Genomic DNA, 17,752 nt, shown 5'->3' on the forward strand with positions numbered 1-17,752 from the left:
GTCAAAGCGATTTACGCCACATTGACGGAAAGTACACCACGCAATATAGTGGAGGAGAAATGTCGAGGTTATAACTGGGAACGAGTCTGGGAGAACATTCACGACCCGCTTCTTTCATCTACAGTTCGCTCAACTTGGTACATGGCAGTCAATAGGAAATTTCCGACCAATTCGAGGTTACACAAGATTCACCTGGCTGAAACACCGAATTGTATCAGATGTCACTTAGTTGACACAGACGAGCATAGATTTACTTGCGACGCTGTACAGGACATATGGTCCCTCTGCACACGGAAACTCGCAAGCATACTGCGAACGTCACCAAGAACGATAACACCGACACGCCTACTCAACCCTGACGAAGTTCCCTATCCCAATACAAAACGACGTGCCGTCAATTGGCTAAAGGGCCAGACTGTATACTACATACTATCCGAGAAAGAGAAGAGTACAGAAGAATATTGGTTACATTTAACGATGGAACACCAGACACTACTACGAACAACGAAATATAGAGAAAACTATGCTTGTTTTTTATTACGAACGTTGACATAGAGTCACTATATTGCAAAAATCTTTAATGATTTTTTTTTCCATAGCATTTGCCATACTAATGGGGCGACACTTTCCTTCTTTTATTTTCTTTACGTTAGAATACCTACACGGTACCCTGGTAGGATGTCATGGAGACATTGGTGGCCGGGGCTTCGGAGTTACGAGCAGCTCAAACAGGAATACCACTTGAGAGATGGACGAACAAACGAATTTTCGACAACGGAATACATCAGCAATAGCTATTCACCGAGAAGACAAACTTTGAAGCCACCAGTCTGCTGAAATTCCCCACGTACACCTACGGCGAGTCAGGGCTACCAATCAAGGAGTATTTTCATTTCCGTCTCATGAGGAGACATTTAGTTCCTTACAATTAGAGCTCCAGAAGCTAGCCGAAGAAGGCAATTTTGGCGAGTGCAAGTGACGGGCTATAAGGGGAGGATGGAGGCCCGAAAAAAAAAAAAAAAAAAAAAAAAAGAAGTGGTTAAGGCGTAAAAAAAAAAAAAAAAAAAAGGGGTATGATTCCTGCTTAGGGTGCAGGAGGTCCCGGGTTCAAATCCCGGACGAGCCCTAGCGTTTTGTGCAAACTGGTCGCACGTCGGTGGCTGAGTCAGCGCAAAAAGCTGCCCGTCAATGTAAAGCTAATTTCATATTTGCTCTAAGGAACTGACCCTCTGGTCCGACGTATGAAGGTGATTACCAAGGTTTCGGTACAGATCGTAGCAAATGCTTGTCGGTTTAAAGTGATGAAAAAGTGTTTCCGCCCGGGATCGAACCGGGGACCTTCTGCGTGTTAGGCAGACGTGATAACCGCTACACCACGGAAACTACTGCTTTCAGGCTTGCTTCACAGAGAACTTGTAACAAGGTTGCCATCGTAACTTAAAAATTCAATAAATGCGGCACTTGCATGAAGAAGGTACATGCAGCAGATCCACACATGACGTGGCTCACTGGAGTAGTATGCGACATAGGCAGGAAAATGCTGTTCCCGCCCGGGATCGAACCGGGGACCTTCTGCGTGTGAAGCAGATGTGATAACCGCTACACTACGGAAACGACGGACACGCTCACTCCATCCTTGTACACTCGAAGGCGCCTCAGCCTTTCTTTCGCCCGCGCATGCACACACCATAGTTCTTTTGACAGCCTGAAACCCATCGCTGCCGAGGGCTCAACAAGTCTTCGGGGTGCTCGAGAGGGTGTCTGTCGTAGCATCCCGAACGAGATAGCGGCGTTTCGCGCAGTCGTTATTGCAAGTCACATTAGCAAAAACAATCACCTCCTTAGCAGCAGGCAGTGCGAGCCCAGCAGCAGCTTTACATGAAGATGCCAATAGCCCTGGAAGGCCGCCGACCGCGGGCCACGGCACCTCCGAGAAGGGTGCTGCCCATGACCCATTGTGTCGCTACACAGTCTGTCGAAGAACAGCACTGCCGGCAGAGAGCACCTCCCCCATCCCGCCAGCCGCACCAGACTCAAAGAGCACCCTGGACGACTTCGAGGGACGCAGTTTGCTGGAATATTTGGCGCTCGCGCTGTCACAGGGCTCGTTGGTCTAGGGGTATGATTCCTGCTTAGGGTGCAGGAGGTCCCGGGTTCAAATCCCGGACGAGCCCTAGCGTTTTGTGCAAACTGGTCGCACGTCGGTGGCTGAGTCAGCGCAAAAAGCTGCCCGTCAATGTAAAGCTAATTTCATATTTGCTCTAAGGAACTGACCCTCTGGTCCGACGTATGAAGGTGATTACCAAGGTTTCGGTACAGATCGTAGCAAATGCTTGTCGGTTTAAAGTGATGAAAAAGTGTTTCCGCCCGGGATCGAACCGGGGACCTTCTGCGTGTTAGGCAGACGTGATAACCGCTACACCACGGAAACTACTGCTTTCAGGCTTGCTTCACAGAGAACTTGTAACAAGGTTGCCATCGTAACTTAAAAATTCAATAAATGCGGCACTTGCATGAAGAAGGTACATGCAGCAGATCCACACATGACTTGGCTCACTGGAGTAGTATGCGACATAGGCAGGAAAATGCTGTTCCCGCCCGGGATCGAACCGGGGACCTTCTGCGTGCGATGCAGATGTGATAACCGCTACACTACGGAAACGACGGACACGCTCACTCCATCCTTGTACACTCGAAGGCGCCTCAGCCTTTCTTTCGCCCGCGCATGCACACACCATAGTTCTTTTGACAGCCTGAAACCCATCGCTGCCGAGGGCTCAACAAGTCTTCGGGGTGCTCGAGAGGGTGTCTGTCGTAGCATCCCGAACGAGATAGCGGCGTTTCGCGCAGTCGTTATTGCAAGTCACATTAGCAAAAACAATCACCTCCTTAGCAGCAGGCAGTGCGAGCCCAGCAGCAGCTTTACATGAAGATGCCAATAGCCCTGGAAGGCCGCCGACCGCGGGCCACGGCACCTCCGAGAAGGGTGCTGCCCATGACCCATTGTGTCGCTACACAGTCTGTCGAAGAACAGCACTGCCGGCAGAGAGCACCTCCCCCATCCCGCCAGCCGCACCAGACTCAAAGAGCACCCTGGACGACTTCGAGGGACGCAGTTTGCTGGAATATTTGGCGCTCGCGCTGTCACAGGGCTCGTTGGTCTAGGGGTATGATTCCTGCTTAGGGTGCAGGAGGTCCCGGGTTCAAATCCCGGACGAGCCCTAGCGTTTTGTGCAAACTGGTCGCACGTCGGTGGCTGAGTCAGCGCAAAAAGCTGCCCGTCAATGTAAAGCTAATTTCATATTTGCTCTAAGGAACTGACCCTCTGGTCCGACGTATGAAGGTGATTACCAAGGTTTCGGTACAGATCGTAGCAAATGCTTGTCGGTTTAAAGTGATGAAAAAGTGTTTCCGCCCGGGATCGAACCGGGGACCTTCTGCGTGTTAGGCAGACGTGATAACCGCTACACCACGGAAACTACTGCTTTCAGGCTTGCTTCACAGAGAACTTGTAACAAGGTTGCCATCGTAACTTAAAAATTCAATAAATGCGGCACTTGCATGAAGAAGGTACATGCAGCAGATCCACACATGACTTGGCTCACTGGAGTAGTATGCGACATAGGCAGGAAAATGCTGTTCCCGCCCGGGATCGAACCGGGGACCTTCTGCGTGCGATGCAGATGTGATAACCGCTACACTACGGAAACGACGGACACGCTCACTCCATCCTTGTACACTCGAAGGCGCCTCAGCCTTTCTTTCGCCCGCGCATGCACACACCATAGTTCTTTTGACAGCCTGAAACCCATCGCTGCCGAGGGCTCAACAAGTCTTCGGGGTGCTCGAGAGGGTGTCTGTCGTAGCATCCCGAACGAGATAGCGGCGTTTCGCGCAGTCGTTATTGCAAGTCACATTAGCAAAAACAATCACCTCCTTAGCAGCAGGCAGTGCGAGCCCAGCAGCAGCTTTACATGAAGATGCCAATAGCCCTGGAAGGCCGCCGACCGCGGGCCACGGCACCTCCGAGAAGGGTGCTGCCCATGACCCATTGTGTCGCTACACAGTCTGTCGAAGAACAGCACTGCCGGCAGAGAGCACCTCCCCCATCCCGCCAGCCGCACCAGACTCAAAGAGCACCCTGGACGACTTCGAGGGACGCAGTTTGCTGGAATATTTGGCGCTCGCGCTGTCACAGGGCTCGTTGGTCTAGGGGTATGATTCCTGCTTAGGGTGCAGGAGGTCCCGGGTTCAAATCCCGGACGAGCCCTAGCGTTTTGTGCAAACTGGTCGCACGTCGGTGGCTGAGTCAGCGCAAAAAGCTGCCCGTCAATGTAAAGCTAATTTCATATTTGCTCTAAGGAACTGACCCTCTGGTCCGACGTATGAAGGTGATTACCAAGGTTTCGGTACAGATCGTAGCAAATGCTTGTCGGTTTAAAGTGATGAAAAAGTGTTTCCGCCCGGGATCGAACCGGGGACCTTCTGCGTGTTAGGCAGACGTGATAACCGCTACACCACGGAAACTACTGCTTTCAGGCTTGCTTCACAGAGAACTTGTAACAAGGTTGCCATCGTAACTTAAAAATTCAATAAATGCGGCACTTGCATGAAGAAGGTACATGCAGCAGATCCACACATGACGTGGCTCACTGGAGTAGTATGCGACATAGGCAGGAAAATGCTGTTCCCGCCCGGGATCGAACCGGGGACCTTCTGCGTGTGAAGCAGATGTGATAACCGCTACACTACGGAAACGACGGACACGCTCACTCCATCCTTGTACACTCGAAGGCGCCTCAGCCTTTCTTTCGCCCGCGCATGCACACACCATAGTTCTTTTGACAGCCTGAAACCCATCGCTGCCGAGGGCTCAACAAGTCTTCGGGGTGCTCGAGAGGGTGTCTGTCGTAGCATCCCGAACGAGATAGCGGCGTTTCGCGCAGTCGTTATTGCAAGTCACATTAGCAAAAACAATCACCTCCTTAGCAGCAGGCAGTGCGAGCCCAGCAGCAGCTTTACATGAAGATGCCAATAGCCCTGGAAGGCCGCCGACCGCGGGCCACGGCACCTCCGAGAAGGGTGCTGCCCATGACCCATTGTGTCGCTACACAGTCTGTCGAAGAACAGCACTGCCGGCAGAGAGCACCTCCCCCATCCCGCCAGCCGCACCAGACTCAAAGAGCACCCTGGACGACTTCGAGGGACGCAGTTTGCTGGAATATTTGGCGCTCGCGCTGTCACAGGGCTCGTTGGTCTAGGGGTATGATTCCTGCTTAGGGTGCAGGAGGTCCCGGGTTCAAATCCCGGACGAGCCCTAGCGTTTTGTGCAAACTGGTCGCACGTCGGTGGCTGAGTCAGCGCAAAAAGCTGCCCGTCAATGTAAAGCTAATTTCATATTTGCTCTAAGGAACTGACCCTCTGGTCCGACGTATGAAGGTGATTACCAAGGTTTCGGTACAGATCGTAGCAAATGCTTGTCGGTTTAAAGTGATGAAAAAGTGTTTCCGCCCGGGATCGAACCGGGGACCTTCTGCGTGTTAGGCAGACGTGATAACCGCTACACCACGGAAACTACTGCTTTCAGGCTTGCTTCACAGAGAACTTGTAACAAGGTTGCCATCGTAACTTAAAAATTCAATAAATGCGGCACTTGCATGAAGAAGGTACATGCAGCAGATCCACACATGACTTGGCTCACTGGAGTAGTATGCGACATAGGCAGGAAAATGCTGTTCCCGCCCGGGATCGAACCGGGGACCTTCTGCGTGCGATGCAGATGTGATAACCGCTACACTACGGAAACGACGGACACGCTCACTCCATCCTTGTACACTCGAAGGCGCCTCAGCCTTTCTTTCGCCCGCGCATGCACACACCATAGTTCTTTTGACAGCCTGAAACCCATCGCTGCCGAGGGCTCAACAAGTCTTCGGGGTGCTCGAGAGGGTGTCTGTCGTAGCATCCCGAACGAGATAGCGGCGTTTCGCGCAGTCGTTATTGCAAGTCACATTAGCAAAAACAATCACCTCCTTAGCAGCAGGCAGTGCGAGCCCAGCAGCAGCTTTACATGAAGATGCCAATAGCCCTGGAAGGCCGCCGACCGCGGGCCACGGCACCTCCGAGAACGGTGCTGCCCATGACCCATTGTGTCGCTACACAGTCTGTCGAAGAACAGCACTGCCGGCAGAGAGCACCTCCCCCATCCCGCCAGCCGCACCAGACTCAAAGAGCACCCTGGACGACTTCGAGGGACGCAGTTTGCTGGAATATTTGGCGCTCGCGCTGTCACAGGGCTCGTTGGTCTAGGGGTATGATTCCTGCTTAGGGTGCAGGAGGTCCCGGGTTCAAATCCCGGACGAGCCCTAGCGTTTTGTGCAAACTGGTCGCACGTCGGTGGCTGAGTCAGCGCAAAAAGCTGCCCGTCAATGTAAAGCTAATTTCATATTTGCTCTAAGGAACTGACCCTCTGGTCCGACGTATGAAGGTGATTACCAAGGTTTCGGTACAGATCGTAGCAAATGCTTGTCGGTTTAAAGTGATGAAAAAGTGTTTCCGCCCGGGATCGAACCGGGGACCTTCTGCGTGTTAGGCAGACGTGATAACCGCTACACCACGGAAACTACTGCTTTCAGGCTTGCTTCACAGAGAACTTGTAACAAGGTTGCCATCGTAACTTAAAAATTCAATAAATGCGGCACTTGCATGAAGAAGGTACATGCAGCAGATCCACACATGACGTGGCTCACTGGAGTAGTATGCAACATAGGCAGGAAAATGCTGTTCCCGCCCGGCATCGAACCGGGGACCTTCTGCGTGTGAAGCAGATGTGATAACCGCTACACTACGGAAACGACGGACACGCTCACTCCATCCTTGTACACTCGAAGGCGCCTCAGCCTTTCTTTCGCCCGCGCATGCACACACCATAGTTCTTTTGACAGCCTGAAACCCATCGCTGCCGAGGGCTCAACAAGTCTTCGGGGTGCTCGAGAGGGTGTCTGTCGTAGCATTCCGAACGAGATAGCGGCGTTTCGCGCAGTCGTTATTGCAAGTCACATTAGCAAAAACAATCACCTCCTTAGCAGCAGGCAGTGCGAGCCCAGCAGCAGCTTTACATGAAGATGCCAATAGCCCTGGAAGGCCGCCGACCGCGGGCCACGGCACCTCCGAGAACGGTGCTGCCCATGACCCATTGTGTCGCTACACAGTCTGTCGAAGAACAGCACTGCCGGCAGAGAGCACCTCCCCCATCCCGCCAGCCGCACCAGACTCAAAGAGCACCCTGGACGACTTCGAGGGACGCAGTTTGCTGGAATATTTGGCGCTCGCGCTGTCACAGGGCTCGTTGGTCTAGGGGTATGATTCCTGCTTAGGGTGCAGGAGGTCCCGGGTTCAAATCCCGGACGAGCCCTAGCGTTTTGTGCAAACTGGTCGCACGTCGGTGGCTGAGTCAGCGCAAAAAGCTGCCCGTCAATGTAAAGCTAATTTCATATTTGCTCTAAGGAACTGACCCTCTGGTCCGACGTATGAAGGTGATTACCAAGGTTTCGGTACAGATCGTAGCAAATGCTTGTCGGTTTAAAGTGATGAAAAAGTGTTTCCGCCCGGGATCGAACCGGGGACCTTCTGCGTGTTAGGCAGACGTGATAACCGCTACACCACGGAAACTACTGCTTTCAGGCTTGCTTCACAGAGAACTTGTAACAAGGTTGCCATCGTAACTTAAAAATTCAATAAATGCGGCACTTGCATGAAGAAGGTACATGCAGCAGATCCACACATGACTTGGCTCACTGGAGTAGTATGCGACATAGGCAGGAAAATGCTGTTCCCGCCCGGGATCGAACCGGGGACCTTCTGCGTGCGATGCAGATGTGATAACCGCTACACTACGGAAACGACGGACACGCTCACTCCATCCTTGTACACTCGAAGGCGCCTCAGCCTTTCTTTCGCCCGCGCATGCACACACCATAGTTCTTTTGACAGCCTGAAACCCATCGCTGCCGAGGGCTCAACAAGTCTTCGGGGTGCTCGAGAGGGTGTCTGTCGTAGCATCCCGAACGAGATAGCGGCGTTTCGCGCAGTCGTTATTGCAAGTCACATTAGCAAAAACAATCACCTCCTTAGCAGCAGGCAGTGCGAGCCCAGCAGCAGCTTTACATGAAGATGCCAATAGCCCTGGAAGGCCGCCGACCGCGGGCCACGGCACCTCCGAGAAGGGTGCTGCCCATGACCCATTGTGTCGCTACACAGTCTGTCGAAGAACAGCACTGCCGGCAGAGAGCACCTCCCCCATCCCGCCAGCCGCACCAGACTCAAAGAGCACCCTGGACGACTTCGAGGGACGCAGTTTGCTGGAATATTTGGCGCTCGCGCTGTCACAGGGCTCGTTGGTCTAGGGGTATGATTCCTGCTTAGGGTGCAGGAGGTCCCGGGTTCAAATCCCGGACGAGCCCTAGCGTTTTGTGCAAACTGGTCGCACGTCGGTGGCTGAGTCAGCGCAAAAAGCTGCCCGTCAATGTAAAGCTAATTTCATATTTGCTCTAAGGAACTGACCCTCTGGTCCGACGTATGAAGGTGATTACCAAGGTTTCGGTACAGATCGTAGCAAATGCTTGTCGGTTTAAAGTGATGAAAAAGTGTTTCCGCCCGGGATCGAACCGGGGACCTTCTGCGTGTTAGGCAGACGTGATAACCGCTACACCACGGAAACTACTGCTTTCAGGCTTGCTTCACAGAGAACTTGTAACAAGGTTGCCATCGTAACTTAAAAATTCAATAAATGCGGCACTTGCATGAAGAAGGTACATGCAGCAGATCCACACATGACGTGGCTCACTGGAGTAGTATGCAACATAGGCAGGAAAATGCTGTTCCCGCCCGGGATCGAACCGGGGACCTTCTGCGTGTGAAGCAGATGTGATAACCGCTACACTACGGAAACGACGGACACGCTCACTCCATCCTTGTACACTCGAAGGCGCCTCAGCCTTTCTTTCGCCCGCGCATGCACACACCATAGTTCTTTTGACAGCCTGAAACCCATCGCTGCCGAGGGCTCAACAAGTCTTCGGGGTGCTCGAGAGGGTGTCTGTCGTAGCATTCCGAACGAGATAGCGGCGTTTCGCGCAGTCGTTATTGCAAGTCACATTAGCAAAAACAATCACCTCCTTAGCAGCAGGCAGTGCGAGCCCAGCAGCAGCTTTACATGAAGATGCCAATAGCCCTGGAAGGCCGCCGACCGCGGGCCACGGCACCTCCGAGAAGGGTGCTGCCCATGACCCATTGTGTCGCTACACAGTCTGTCGAAGAACAGCACTGCCGGCAGAGAGCACCTCCCCCATCCCGCCAGCCGCACCAGACTCAAAGAGCACCCTGGACGACTTCGAGGGACGCAGTTTGCTGGAATATTTGGCGCTCGCGCTGTCACAGGGCTCGTTGGTCTAGGGGTATGATTCCTGCTTAGGGTGCAGGAGGTCCCGGGTTCAAATCCCGGACGAGCCCTAGCGTTTTGTGCAAACTGGTCGCACGTCGGTGGCTGAGTCAGCGCAAAAAGCTGCCCGTCAATGTAAAGCTAATTTCATATTTGCTCTAAGGAACTGACCCTCTGGTCCGACGTATGAAGGTGATTACCAAGGTTTCGGTACAGATCGTAGCAAATGCTTGTCGGTTTAAAGTGATGAAAAAGTGTTTCCGCCCGGGATCGAACCGGGGACCTTCTGCGTGTTAGGCAGACGTGATAACCGCTACACCACGGAAACTACTGCTTTCAGGCTTGCTTCACAGAGAACTTGTAACAAGGTTGCCATCGTAACTTAAAAATTCAATAAATGCGGCACTTGCATGAAGAAGGTACATGCAGCAGATCCACACATGACTTGGCTCACTGGAGTAGTATGCGACATAGGCAGGAAAATGCTGTTCCCGCCCGGGATCGAACCGGGGACCTTCTGCGTGTGATGCAGATGTGATAACCGCTACACTACGGAAACGACGGACACGCTCACTCCATCCTTGTACACTCGAAGGCGCCTCAGCCTTTCTTTCGCCCGCGCATGCACACACCATAGTTCTTTTGACAGCCTGAAACCCATCGCTGCCGAGGGCTCAACAAGTCTTCGGGGTGCTCGAGAGGGTGTCTGTCGTAGCATCCCGAACGAGATAGCGGCGTTTCGCGCAGTCGTTATTGCAAGTCACATTAGCAAAAACAATCACCTCCTTAGCAGCAGGCAGTGCGAGCCCAGCAGCAGCTTTACATGAAGATGCCAATAGCCCTGGAAGGCCGCCGACCGCGGGCCACGGCACCTCCGAGAACGGTGCTGCCCATGACCCATTGTGTCGCTACACAGTCTGTCGAAGAACAGCACTGCCGGCAGAGAGCACCTCCCCCATCCCGCCAGCCGCACCAGACTCAAAGAGCACCCTGGACGACTTCGAGGGACGCAGTTTGCTGGAATATTTGGCGCTCGCGCTGTCACAGGGCTCGTTGGTCTAGGGGTATGATTCCTGCTTAGGGTGCAGGAGGTCCCGGGTTCAAATCCCGGACGAGCCCTAGCGTTTTGTGCAAACTGGTCGCACGTCGGTGGCTGAGTCAGCGCAAAAAGCTGCCCGTCAATGTAAAGCTAATTTCATATTTGCTCTAAGGAACTGACCCTCTGGTCCGACGTATGAAGGTGATTACCAAGGTTTCGGTACAGATCGTAGCAAATGCTTGTCGGTTTAAAGTGATGAAAAAGTGTTTCCGCCCGGGATCGAACCGGGGACCTTCTGCGTGTTAGGCAGACGTGATAACCGCTACACCACGGAAACTACTGCTTTCAGGCTTGCTTCACAGAGAACTTGTAACAAGGTTGCCATCGTAACTTAAAAATTCAATAAATGCGGCACTTGCATGAAGAAGGTACATGCAGCAGATCCACACATGACGTGGCTCACTGGAGTAGTATGCAACATAGGCAGGAAAATGCTGTTCCCGCCCGGGATCGAACCGGGGACCTTCTGCGTGTGAAGCAGATGTGATAACCGCTACACTACGGAAACGACGGACACGCTCACTCCATCCTTGTACACTCGAAGGCGCCTCAGCCTTTCTTTCGCCCGCGCATGCACACACCATAGTTCTTTTGACAGCCTGAAACCCATCGCTGCCGAGGGCTCAACAAGTCTTCGGGGTGCTCGAGAGGGTGTCTGTCGTAGCATTCCGAACGAGATAGCGGCGTTTCGCGCAGTCGTTATTGCAAGTCACATTAGCAAAAACAATCACCTCCTTAGCAGCAGGCAGTGCGAGCCCAGCAGCAGCTTTACATGAAGATGCCAATAGCCCTGGAAGGCCGCCGACCGCGGGCCACGGCACCTCCGAGAAGGGTGCTGCCCATGACCCATTGTGTCGCTACACAGTCTGTCGAAGAACAGCACTGCCGGCAGAGAGCACCTCCCCCATCCCGCCAGCCGCACCAGACTCAAAGAGCACCCTGGACGACTTCGAGGGACGCAGTTTGCTGGAATATTTGGCGCTCGCGCTGTCACAGGGCTCGTTGGTCTAGGGGTATGATTCCTGCTTAGGGTGCAGGAGGTCCCGGGTTCAAATCCCGGACGAGCCCTAGCGTTTTGTGCAAACTGGTCGCACGTCGGTGGCTGAGTCAGCGCAAAAAGCTGCCCGTCAATGTAAAGCTAATTTCATATTTGCTCTAAGGAACTGACCCTCTGGTCCGACGTATGAAGGTGATTACCAAGGTTTCGGTACAGATCGTAGCAAATGCTTGTCGGTTTAAAGTGATGAAAAAGTGTTTCCGCCCGGGATCGAACCGGGGACCTTCTGCGTGTTAGGCAGACGTGATAACCGCTACACCACGGAAACTACTGCTTTCAGGCTTGCTTCACAGAGAACTTGTAACAAGGTTGCCATCGTAACTTAAAAATTCAATAAATGCGGCACTTGCATGAAGAAGGTACATGCAGCAGATCCACACATGACGTGGCTCACTGGAGTAGTATGCGACATAGGCAGGAAAATGCTGTTCCCGCCCGGGATCGAACCGGGGACCTTCTGCGTGTGAAGCAGATGTGATAACCGCTACACTACGGAAACGACGGACACGCTCACTCCATCCTTGTACACTCGAAGGCGCCTCAGCCTTTCTTTCGCCCGCGCATGCACACACCATAGTTCTTTTGACAGCCTGAAACCCATCGCTGCCGAGGGCTCAACAAGTCTTCGGGGTGCTCGAGAGGGTGTCTGTCGTAGCATCCCGAACGAGATAGCGGCGTTTCGCGCAGTCGTTATTGCAAGTCACATTAGCAAAAACAATCACCTCCTTAGCAGCAGGCAGTGCGAGCCCAGCAGCAGCTTTACATGAAGATGCCAATAGCCCTGGAAGGCCGCCGACCGCGGGCCACGGCACCTCCGAGAAGGGTGCTGCCCATGACCCATTGTGTCGCTACACAGTCTGTCGAAGAACAGCACTGCCGGCAGAGAGCACCTCCCCCATCCCGCCAGCCGCACCAGACTCAAAGAGCACCCTGGACGACTTCGAGGGACGCAGTTTGCTGGAATATTTGGCGCTCGCGCTGTCACAGGGCTCGTTGGTCTAGGGGTATGATTCCTGCTTAGGGTGCAGGAGGTCCCGGGTTCAAATCCCGGACGAGCCCTAGCGTTTTGTGCAAACTGGTCGCACGTCGGTGGCTGAGTCAGCGCAAAAAGCTGCCCGTCAATGTAAAGCTAATTTCATATTTGCTCTAAGGAACTGACCCTCTGGTCCGACGTATGAAGGTGATTACCAAGGTTTCGGTACAGATCGTAGCAAATGCTTGTCGGTTTAAAGTGATGAAAAAGTGTTTCCGCCCGGGATCGAACCGGGGACCTTCTGCGTGTTAGGCAGACGTGATAACCGCTACACCACGGAAACTACTGCTTTCAGGCTTGCTTCACAGAGAACTTGTAACAAGGTTGCCATCGTAACTTAAAAATTCAATAAATGCGGCACTTGCATGAAGAAGGTACATGCAGCAGATCCACACATGACGTGGCTCACTGGAGTAGTATGCGACATAGGCAGGAAAATGCTGTTCCCGCCCGGGATCGAACCGGGGACCTTCTGCGTGTGAAGCAGATGTGATAACCGCTACACTACGGAAACGACGGACACGCTCACTCCATCCTTGTACACTCGAAGGCGCCTCAGCCTTTCTTTCGCCCGCGCATGCACACACCATAGTTCTTTTGACAGCCTGAAACCCATCGCTGCCGAGGGCTCAACAAGTCTTCGGGGTGCTCGAGAGGGTGTCTGTCGTAGCATCCCGAACGAGATAGCGGCGTTTCGCGCAGTCGTTATTGCAAGTCACATTAGCAAAAACAATCACCTCCTTAGCAGCAGGCAGTGCGAGCCCAGCAGCAGCTTTACATGAAGATGCCAATAGCCCTGGAAGGCCGCCGACCGCGGGCCACGGCACCTCCGAGAAGGGTGCTGCCCATGACCCATTGTGTCGCTACACAGTCTGTCGAAGAACAGCACTGCCGGCAGAGAGCACCTCCCCCATCCCGCCAGCCGCACCAGACTCAAAGAGCACCCTGGACGACTTCGAGGGACGCAGTTTGCTGGAATATTTGGCGCTCGCGCTGTCACAGGGCTCGTTGGTCTAGGGGTGTGATTCCTGCTTAGGGTGCAGGAGGTCCCGGGTTCAAATCCCGGACGAGCCCTAGCGTTTTGTGCAAACTGGTCGCACGTCGGTGGCTGAGTCAGCGCAAAAAGCTGCCCGTCAATGTAAAGCTAATTTCATATTTGCTCTAAGGAACTGACCCTCTGGTCCGACGTATGAAGGTGATTACCAAGGTTTCGGTACAGATCGTAGCAAATGCTTGTCGGTTTAAAGTGATGAAAAAGTGTTTCCGCCCGGGATCGAACCGGGGACCTTCTGCGTGTTAGGCAGACGTGATAACCGCTACACCACGGAAACTACTGCTTTCAGGCTTGCTTCACAGAGAACTTGTAACAAGGTTGCCATCGTAACTTAAAAATTCAATAAATGCGGCACTTGCATGAAGAAGGTACATGCAGCAGATCCACACATGACGTGGCTCACTGGAGTAGTATGCAACATAGGCAGGAAAATGCTGTTCCCGCCCGGGATCGAACCGGGGACCTTCTGCGTGTGAAGCAGATGTGATAACCGCTACACTACGGAAACGACGGACACGCTCACTCCATCCTTGTACACTCGAAGGCGCCTCAGCCTTTCTTTCGCCCGCGCATGCACACACCATAGTTCTTTTGACAGCCTGAAACCCATCGCTGCCGAGGGCTCAACAAGTCTTCGGGGTGCTCGAGAGGGTGTCTGTCGTAGCATCCCGAACGAGATAGCGGCGTTTCGCGCAGTCGTTATTGCAAGTCACATTAGCAAAAACAATCACCTCCTTAGCAGCAGGCAGTGCGAGCCCAGCAGCAGCTTTACATGAAGATGCCAATAGCCCTGGAAGGCCGCCGACCGCGGGCCACGGCACCTCCGAGAACGGTGCTGCCCATGACCCATTGTGTCGCTACACAGTCTGTCGAAGAACAGCACTGCCGGCAGAGAGCACCTCCCCCATCCCGCCAGCCGCACCAGACTCAAAGAGCACCCTGGACGACTTCGAGGGACGCAGTTTGCTGGAATATTTGGCGCTCGCGCTGTCACAGGGCTCGTTGGTCTAGGGGTATGATTCCTGCTTAGGGTGCAGGAGGTCCCGGGTTCAAATCCCGGACGAGCCCTAGCGTTTTGTGCAAACTGGTCGCACGTCGGTGGCTGAGTCAGCGCAAAAAGCTGCCCGTCAATGTAAAGCTAATTTCATATTTGCTCTAAGGAACTGACCCTCTGGTCCGACGTATGAAGGTGATTACCAAGGTTTCGGTACAGATCGTAGCAAATGCTTGTCGGTTTAAAGTGATGAAAAAGTGTTTCCGCCCGGGATCGAACCGGGGACCTTCTGCGTGTTAGGCAGACGTGATAACCGCTACACCACGGAAACTACTGCTTTCAGGCTTGCTTCACAGAGAACTTGTAACAAGGTTGCCATCGTAACTTAAAAATTCAATAAATGCGGCACTTGCATGAAGAAGGTACATGCAGCAGATCCACACATGACGTGGCTCACTGGAGTAGTATGCAACATAGGCAGGAAAATGCTGTTCCCGCCCGGGATCGAACCGGGGACCTTCTGCGTGTGAAGCAGATGTGATAACCGCTACACTACGGAAACGACGGACACGCTCACTCCATCCTTGTACACTCGAAGGCGCCTCAGCCTTTCTTTCGCCCGCGCATGCACACACCATAGTTCTTTTGACAGCCTGAAACCCATCGCTGCCGAGGGCTCAACAAGTCTTCGGGGTGCTCGAGAGGGTGTCTGTCGTAGCATTCCGAACGAGATAGCGGCGTTTCGCGCAGTCGTTATTGCAAGTCACATTAGCAAAAACAATCACCTCCTTAGCAGCAGGCAGTGCGAGCCCAGCAGCAGCTTTACATGAAGATGCCAATAGCCCTGGAAGGCCGCCGACCGCGGGCCACGGCACCTCCGAGAAGGGTGCTGCCCATGACCCATTGTGTCGCTACACAGTCTGTCGAAGAACAGCACTGCCGGCAGAGAGCACCTCCCCCATCCCGCCAGCCGCACCAGACTCAAAGAGCACCCTGGACGACTTCGAGGGACGCAGTTTGCTGGAATATTTGGCGCTCGCGCTGTCACAGGGCTCGTTGGTCTAGGGGTATGATTCCTGCTTAGGGTGCAGGAGGTCCCGGGTTCAAATCCCGGACGAGCCCTAGCGTTTTGTGCAAACTGGTCGCACGTCGGTGGCTGAGTCAGCGCAAAAAGCTGCCCGTCAATGTAAAGCTAATTTCATATTTGCTCTAAGGAACTGACCCTCTGGTCCGACGTATGAAGGTGATTACCAAGGTTTCGGTACAGATCGTAGCAAATGCTTGTCGGTTTAAAGTGATGAAAAAGTGTTTCCGCCCGGGATCGAACCGGGGACCTTCTGCGTGTTAGGCAGACGTGATAACCGCTACACCACGGAAACTACTGCTTTCAGGCTTGCTTCACAGAGAACTTGTAACAAGGTTGCCATCGTAACTTAAAAATTCAATAAATGCGGCACTTGCATGAAGAAGGTACATGCAGCAGATCCACACATGACGTGGCTCACTGGAGTAGTATGCGACATAGGCAGGAAAATGCTGTTCCCGCCCGGGATCGAACCGGGGACCTTCTGCGTGTGAAGCAGATGTGATAACCGCTACACTACGGAAACGACGGACACGCTCACTCCATCCTTGTACACTCGAAGGCGCCTCAGCCTTTCTTTCGCCCGCGCATGCACACACCATAGTTCTTTTGACAGCCTGAAACCCATCGCTGCCGAGGGCTCAACAAGTCTTCGGGGTGCTCGAGAGGGTGTCTGTCGTAGCATCCCGAACGAGATAGCGGCGTTTCGCGCAGTCGTTATTGCAAGTCACATTAGCAAAAACAATCACCTCCTTAGCAGCAGGCAGTGCGAGCCCAGCAGCAGCTTTACATGAAGATGCCAATAGCCCTGGAAGGCCGCCGACCGCGGGCCACGGCACCTCCGAGAAGGGTGCTGCCCATGACCCATTGTGTCGCTACACAGTCTGTCGAAGAACAGCACTGCCGGCAGAGAGCACCTCCCCCATCCCGCCAGCCGCACCAGACTCAAAGAGCACCCTGGACGACTTCGAGGGACGCAGTTTGCTGGAATATTTGGCGCTCGCGCTGTCACAGGGCTCGTTGGTCTAGGGGTATGATTCCTGCTTAGGGTGCAGGAGGTCCCGGGTTCAAATCCCGGACGAGCCCTAGCGTTTTGTGCAAACTGGTCGCACGTCGGTGGCTGAGTCAGCGCAAAAAGCTGCCCGTCAATGTAAAGCTAATTTCATATTTGCTCTAAGGAACTGACCCTCTGGTCCGACGTATGAAGGTGATTACCAAGGTTTCGGTACAGATCGTAGCAAATGCTTGTCGGTTTAAAGTGATGAAAAAGTGTTTCCGCCCGGGATCGAACCGGGGACCTTCTGCGTGTTAGGCAGACGTGATAACCGCTACACCACGGAAACTACTGCTTTCAGGCTTGCTTCACAGAGAACTTGTAACAAGGTTGCCATCGTAACTTAAAAATTCAATAAATGCGGCACTTGCATGAAGAAGGTACATGCAGCAGATCCACACATGACGTGGCTCACTGGAGTAGTATGCGACATAGGCAGGAAAATGCTGTTCCCGCCCGGGATCGAACCGGGGACCTTCTGCGTGTGAAGCAGATGTGATAACCGCTACACTACGGAAACGACGGACACGCTCACTCCATCCTTGTACACTCGAAGGCGCCTCAGCCTTTCTTTCGCCCGCGCATGCACACACCATAGTTCTTTTGACAGCCTGAAACCCATCGCTGCCGAGGGCTCAACAAGTCTTCGGGGTGCTCGAGAGGGTGTCTGTCGTAGCATCCCGAACGAGATAGCGGCGTTTCGCGCAGTCGTTATTGCAAGTCACATTAGCAAAAACAATCACCTCCTTAGCAGCAGGCAGTGCGAGCCCAGCAGCAGCTTTACATGAAGATGCCAATAGCCCTGGAAGGCCGCCGACCGCGGGCCACGGCACCTCCGAGAAGGGTGCTGCCCATGACCCATTGTGTCGCTACACAGTCTGTCGAAGAACAGCACTGCCGGCAGAGAGCACCTCCCCCATCCCGCCAGCCGCACCAGA

The 17,752-nt window shown here is 53.5% G+C and overlaps 47 non-coding genes across 47 annotated transcripts; 15 read left to right on the top strand and 32 right to left on the bottom strand.

Moving 5' to 3' along the window:
* Nucleotides 1-1,310: 1,310 nt before the first annotated feature.
* On the bottom strand, nt 1,311-1,383 carry Trnav-aac (transfer RNA valine (anticodon AAC)). Its single transcript has one exon. It is a non-coding gene; the product is annotated as a tRNA-Val (tRNA).
* A 158-nt stretch (nt 1,384-1,541) lies between these two features.
* On the bottom strand, nt 1,542-1,614 carry Trnav-cac (transfer RNA valine (anticodon CAC)). Its single transcript has one exon. It is a non-coding gene; the product is annotated as a tRNA-Val (tRNA).
* A 488-nt stretch (nt 1,615-2,102) lies between these two features.
* Nucleotides 2,103-2,174, top strand: Trnap-agg (transfer RNA proline (anticodon AGG)). Its single transcript has one exon. It is a non-coding gene; the product is annotated as a tRNA-Pro (tRNA).
* Nucleotides 2,175-2,358: 184 nt separating this feature from the next.
* On the bottom strand, nt 2,359-2,431 carry Trnav-aac (transfer RNA valine (anticodon AAC)). Its single transcript has one exon. It is a non-coding gene; the product is annotated as a tRNA-Val (tRNA).
* A 158-nt stretch (nt 2,432-2,589) lies between these two features.
* Nucleotides 2,590-2,662, bottom strand: Trnaa-cgc (transfer RNA alanine (anticodon CGC)). The gene has a single exon. It is a non-coding gene; the product is annotated as a tRNA-Ala (tRNA).
* A 488-nt stretch (nt 2,663-3,150) lies between these two features.
* Nucleotides 3,151-3,222, top strand: Trnap-agg (transfer RNA proline (anticodon AGG)). The gene has a single exon. It is a non-coding gene; the product is annotated as a tRNA-Pro (tRNA).
* A 184-nt stretch (nt 3,223-3,406) lies between these two features.
* Nucleotides 3,407-3,479, bottom strand: Trnav-aac (transfer RNA valine (anticodon AAC)). The gene has a single exon. It is a non-coding gene; the product is annotated as a tRNA-Val (tRNA).
* A 158-nt stretch (nt 3,480-3,637) lies between these two features.
* Trnaa-cgc (transfer RNA alanine (anticodon CGC)) lies at nt 3,638-3,710 on the bottom strand. Its single transcript has one exon. It is a non-coding gene; the product is annotated as a tRNA-Ala (tRNA).
* A 488-nt stretch (nt 3,711-4,198) lies between these two features.
* On the top strand, nt 4,199-4,270 carry Trnap-agg (transfer RNA proline (anticodon AGG)). Its single transcript has one exon. It is a non-coding gene; the product is annotated as a tRNA-Pro (tRNA).
* A 184-nt stretch (nt 4,271-4,454) lies between these two features.
* Trnav-aac (transfer RNA valine (anticodon AAC)) lies at nt 4,455-4,527 on the bottom strand. Its single transcript has one exon. It is a non-coding gene; the product is annotated as a tRNA-Val (tRNA).
* Nucleotides 4,528-4,685: 158 nt separating this feature from the next.
* Trnav-cac (transfer RNA valine (anticodon CAC)) lies at nt 4,686-4,758 on the bottom strand. The gene has a single exon. It is a non-coding gene; the product is annotated as a tRNA-Val (tRNA).
* Nucleotides 4,759-5,246: 488 nt separating this feature from the next.
* On the top strand, nt 5,247-5,318 carry Trnap-agg (transfer RNA proline (anticodon AGG)). The gene has a single exon. It is a non-coding gene; the product is annotated as a tRNA-Pro (tRNA).
* Nucleotides 5,319-5,502: 184 nt separating this feature from the next.
* On the bottom strand, nt 5,503-5,575 carry Trnav-aac (transfer RNA valine (anticodon AAC)). Its single transcript has one exon. It is a non-coding gene; the product is annotated as a tRNA-Val (tRNA).
* A 158-nt stretch (nt 5,576-5,733) lies between these two features.
* On the bottom strand, nt 5,734-5,806 carry Trnaa-cgc (transfer RNA alanine (anticodon CGC)). The gene has a single exon. It is a non-coding gene; the product is annotated as a tRNA-Ala (tRNA).
* Nucleotides 5,807-6,294: 488 nt separating this feature from the next.
* Nucleotides 6,295-6,366, top strand: Trnap-agg (transfer RNA proline (anticodon AGG)). Its single transcript has one exon. It is a non-coding gene; the product is annotated as a tRNA-Pro (tRNA).
* Nucleotides 6,367-6,550: 184 nt separating this feature from the next.
* On the bottom strand, nt 6,551-6,623 carry Trnav-aac (transfer RNA valine (anticodon AAC)). The gene has a single exon. It is a non-coding gene; the product is annotated as a tRNA-Val (tRNA).
* Nucleotides 6,624-6,781: 158 nt separating this feature from the next.
* Trnav-cac (transfer RNA valine (anticodon CAC)) lies at nt 6,782-6,854 on the bottom strand. The gene has a single exon. It is a non-coding gene; the product is annotated as a tRNA-Val (tRNA).
* Nucleotides 6,855-7,342: 488 nt separating this feature from the next.
* Trnap-agg (transfer RNA proline (anticodon AGG)) lies at nt 7,343-7,414 on the top strand. Its single transcript has one exon. It is a non-coding gene; the product is annotated as a tRNA-Pro (tRNA).
* Nucleotides 7,415-7,598: 184 nt separating this feature from the next.
* On the bottom strand, nt 7,599-7,671 carry Trnav-aac (transfer RNA valine (anticodon AAC)). Its single transcript has one exon. It is a non-coding gene; the product is annotated as a tRNA-Val (tRNA).
* A 158-nt stretch (nt 7,672-7,829) lies between these two features.
* On the bottom strand, nt 7,830-7,902 carry Trnaa-cgc (transfer RNA alanine (anticodon CGC)). The gene has a single exon. It is a non-coding gene; the product is annotated as a tRNA-Ala (tRNA).
* A 488-nt stretch (nt 7,903-8,390) lies between these two features.
* Nucleotides 8,391-8,462, top strand: Trnap-agg (transfer RNA proline (anticodon AGG)). Its single transcript has one exon. It is a non-coding gene; the product is annotated as a tRNA-Pro (tRNA).
* A 184-nt stretch (nt 8,463-8,646) lies between these two features.
* Trnav-aac (transfer RNA valine (anticodon AAC)) lies at nt 8,647-8,719 on the bottom strand. The gene has a single exon. It is a non-coding gene; the product is annotated as a tRNA-Val (tRNA).
* A 158-nt stretch (nt 8,720-8,877) lies between these two features.
* Nucleotides 8,878-8,950, bottom strand: Trnav-cac (transfer RNA valine (anticodon CAC)). The gene has a single exon. It is a non-coding gene; the product is annotated as a tRNA-Val (tRNA).
* Nucleotides 8,951-9,438: 488 nt separating this feature from the next.
* On the top strand, nt 9,439-9,510 carry Trnap-agg (transfer RNA proline (anticodon AGG)). The gene has a single exon. It is a non-coding gene; the product is annotated as a tRNA-Pro (tRNA).
* Nucleotides 9,511-9,694: 184 nt separating this feature from the next.
* Nucleotides 9,695-9,767, bottom strand: Trnav-aac (transfer RNA valine (anticodon AAC)). The gene has a single exon. It is a non-coding gene; the product is annotated as a tRNA-Val (tRNA).
* Nucleotides 9,768-9,925: 158 nt separating this feature from the next.
* Nucleotides 9,926-9,998, bottom strand: Trnav-cac (transfer RNA valine (anticodon CAC)). Its single transcript has one exon. It is a non-coding gene; the product is annotated as a tRNA-Val (tRNA).
* Nucleotides 9,999-10,486: 488 nt separating this feature from the next.
* Trnap-agg (transfer RNA proline (anticodon AGG)) lies at nt 10,487-10,558 on the top strand. Its single transcript has one exon. It is a non-coding gene; the product is annotated as a tRNA-Pro (tRNA).
* Nucleotides 10,559-10,742: 184 nt separating this feature from the next.
* On the bottom strand, nt 10,743-10,815 carry Trnav-aac (transfer RNA valine (anticodon AAC)). Its single transcript has one exon. It is a non-coding gene; the product is annotated as a tRNA-Val (tRNA).
* A 158-nt stretch (nt 10,816-10,973) lies between these two features.
* On the bottom strand, nt 10,974-11,046 carry Trnav-cac (transfer RNA valine (anticodon CAC)). The gene has a single exon. It is a non-coding gene; the product is annotated as a tRNA-Val (tRNA).
* A 488-nt stretch (nt 11,047-11,534) lies between these two features.
* Trnap-agg (transfer RNA proline (anticodon AGG)) lies at nt 11,535-11,606 on the top strand. The gene has a single exon. It is a non-coding gene; the product is annotated as a tRNA-Pro (tRNA).
* A 184-nt stretch (nt 11,607-11,790) lies between these two features.
* On the bottom strand, nt 11,791-11,863 carry Trnav-aac (transfer RNA valine (anticodon AAC)). The gene has a single exon. It is a non-coding gene; the product is annotated as a tRNA-Val (tRNA).
* Nucleotides 11,864-12,021: 158 nt separating this feature from the next.
* On the bottom strand, nt 12,022-12,094 carry Trnav-cac (transfer RNA valine (anticodon CAC)). The gene has a single exon. It is a non-coding gene; the product is annotated as a tRNA-Val (tRNA).
* A 488-nt stretch (nt 12,095-12,582) lies between these two features.
* Trnap-agg (transfer RNA proline (anticodon AGG)) lies at nt 12,583-12,654 on the top strand. The gene has a single exon. It is a non-coding gene; the product is annotated as a tRNA-Pro (tRNA).
* Nucleotides 12,655-12,838: 184 nt separating this feature from the next.
* On the bottom strand, nt 12,839-12,911 carry Trnav-aac (transfer RNA valine (anticodon AAC)). Its single transcript has one exon. It is a non-coding gene; the product is annotated as a tRNA-Val (tRNA).
* A 158-nt stretch (nt 12,912-13,069) lies between these two features.
* Nucleotides 13,070-13,142, bottom strand: Trnav-cac (transfer RNA valine (anticodon CAC)). Its single transcript has one exon. It is a non-coding gene; the product is annotated as a tRNA-Val (tRNA).
* A 488-nt stretch (nt 13,143-13,630) lies between these two features.
* Trnap-agg (transfer RNA proline (anticodon AGG)) lies at nt 13,631-13,702 on the top strand. Its single transcript has one exon. It is a non-coding gene; the product is annotated as a tRNA-Pro (tRNA).
* A 184-nt stretch (nt 13,703-13,886) lies between these two features.
* Nucleotides 13,887-13,959, bottom strand: Trnav-aac (transfer RNA valine (anticodon AAC)). The gene has a single exon. It is a non-coding gene; the product is annotated as a tRNA-Val (tRNA).
* A 158-nt stretch (nt 13,960-14,117) lies between these two features.
* Trnav-cac (transfer RNA valine (anticodon CAC)) lies at nt 14,118-14,190 on the bottom strand. The gene has a single exon. It is a non-coding gene; the product is annotated as a tRNA-Val (tRNA).
* A 488-nt stretch (nt 14,191-14,678) lies between these two features.
* Trnap-agg (transfer RNA proline (anticodon AGG)) lies at nt 14,679-14,750 on the top strand. Its single transcript has one exon. It is a non-coding gene; the product is annotated as a tRNA-Pro (tRNA).
* Nucleotides 14,751-14,934: 184 nt separating this feature from the next.
* Trnav-aac (transfer RNA valine (anticodon AAC)) lies at nt 14,935-15,007 on the bottom strand. The gene has a single exon. It is a non-coding gene; the product is annotated as a tRNA-Val (tRNA).
* A 158-nt stretch (nt 15,008-15,165) lies between these two features.
* Nucleotides 15,166-15,238, bottom strand: Trnav-cac (transfer RNA valine (anticodon CAC)). The gene has a single exon. It is a non-coding gene; the product is annotated as a tRNA-Val (tRNA).
* Nucleotides 15,239-15,726: 488 nt separating this feature from the next.
* Trnap-agg (transfer RNA proline (anticodon AGG)) lies at nt 15,727-15,798 on the top strand. Its single transcript has one exon. It is a non-coding gene; the product is annotated as a tRNA-Pro (tRNA).
* Nucleotides 15,799-15,982: 184 nt separating this feature from the next.
* Nucleotides 15,983-16,055, bottom strand: Trnav-aac (transfer RNA valine (anticodon AAC)). Its single transcript has one exon. It is a non-coding gene; the product is annotated as a tRNA-Val (tRNA).
* Nucleotides 16,056-16,213: 158 nt separating this feature from the next.
* On the bottom strand, nt 16,214-16,286 carry Trnav-cac (transfer RNA valine (anticodon CAC)). Its single transcript has one exon. It is a non-coding gene; the product is annotated as a tRNA-Val (tRNA).
* A 488-nt stretch (nt 16,287-16,774) lies between these two features.
* Trnap-agg (transfer RNA proline (anticodon AGG)) lies at nt 16,775-16,846 on the top strand. The gene has a single exon. It is a non-coding gene; the product is annotated as a tRNA-Pro (tRNA).
* Nucleotides 16,847-17,030: 184 nt separating this feature from the next.
* On the bottom strand, nt 17,031-17,103 carry Trnav-aac (transfer RNA valine (anticodon AAC)). The gene has a single exon. It is a non-coding gene; the product is annotated as a tRNA-Val (tRNA).
* Nucleotides 17,104-17,261: 158 nt separating this feature from the next.
* Trnav-cac (transfer RNA valine (anticodon CAC)) lies at nt 17,262-17,334 on the bottom strand. Its single transcript has one exon. It is a non-coding gene; the product is annotated as a tRNA-Val (tRNA).
* Between the last annotated feature and the right edge of the window lie 418 nt (nt 17,335-17,752).

Source organism: Schistocerca nitens, chromosome 2 (assembly GCF_023898315.1).
Source record: "Schistocerca nitens isolate TAMUIC-IGC-003100 chromosome 2, iqSchNite1.1, whole genome shotgun sequence".
Classification (NCBI taxonomy): Eukaryota; Metazoa; Arthropoda; class Insecta; order Orthoptera; family Acrididae; genus Schistocerca; species Schistocerca nitens.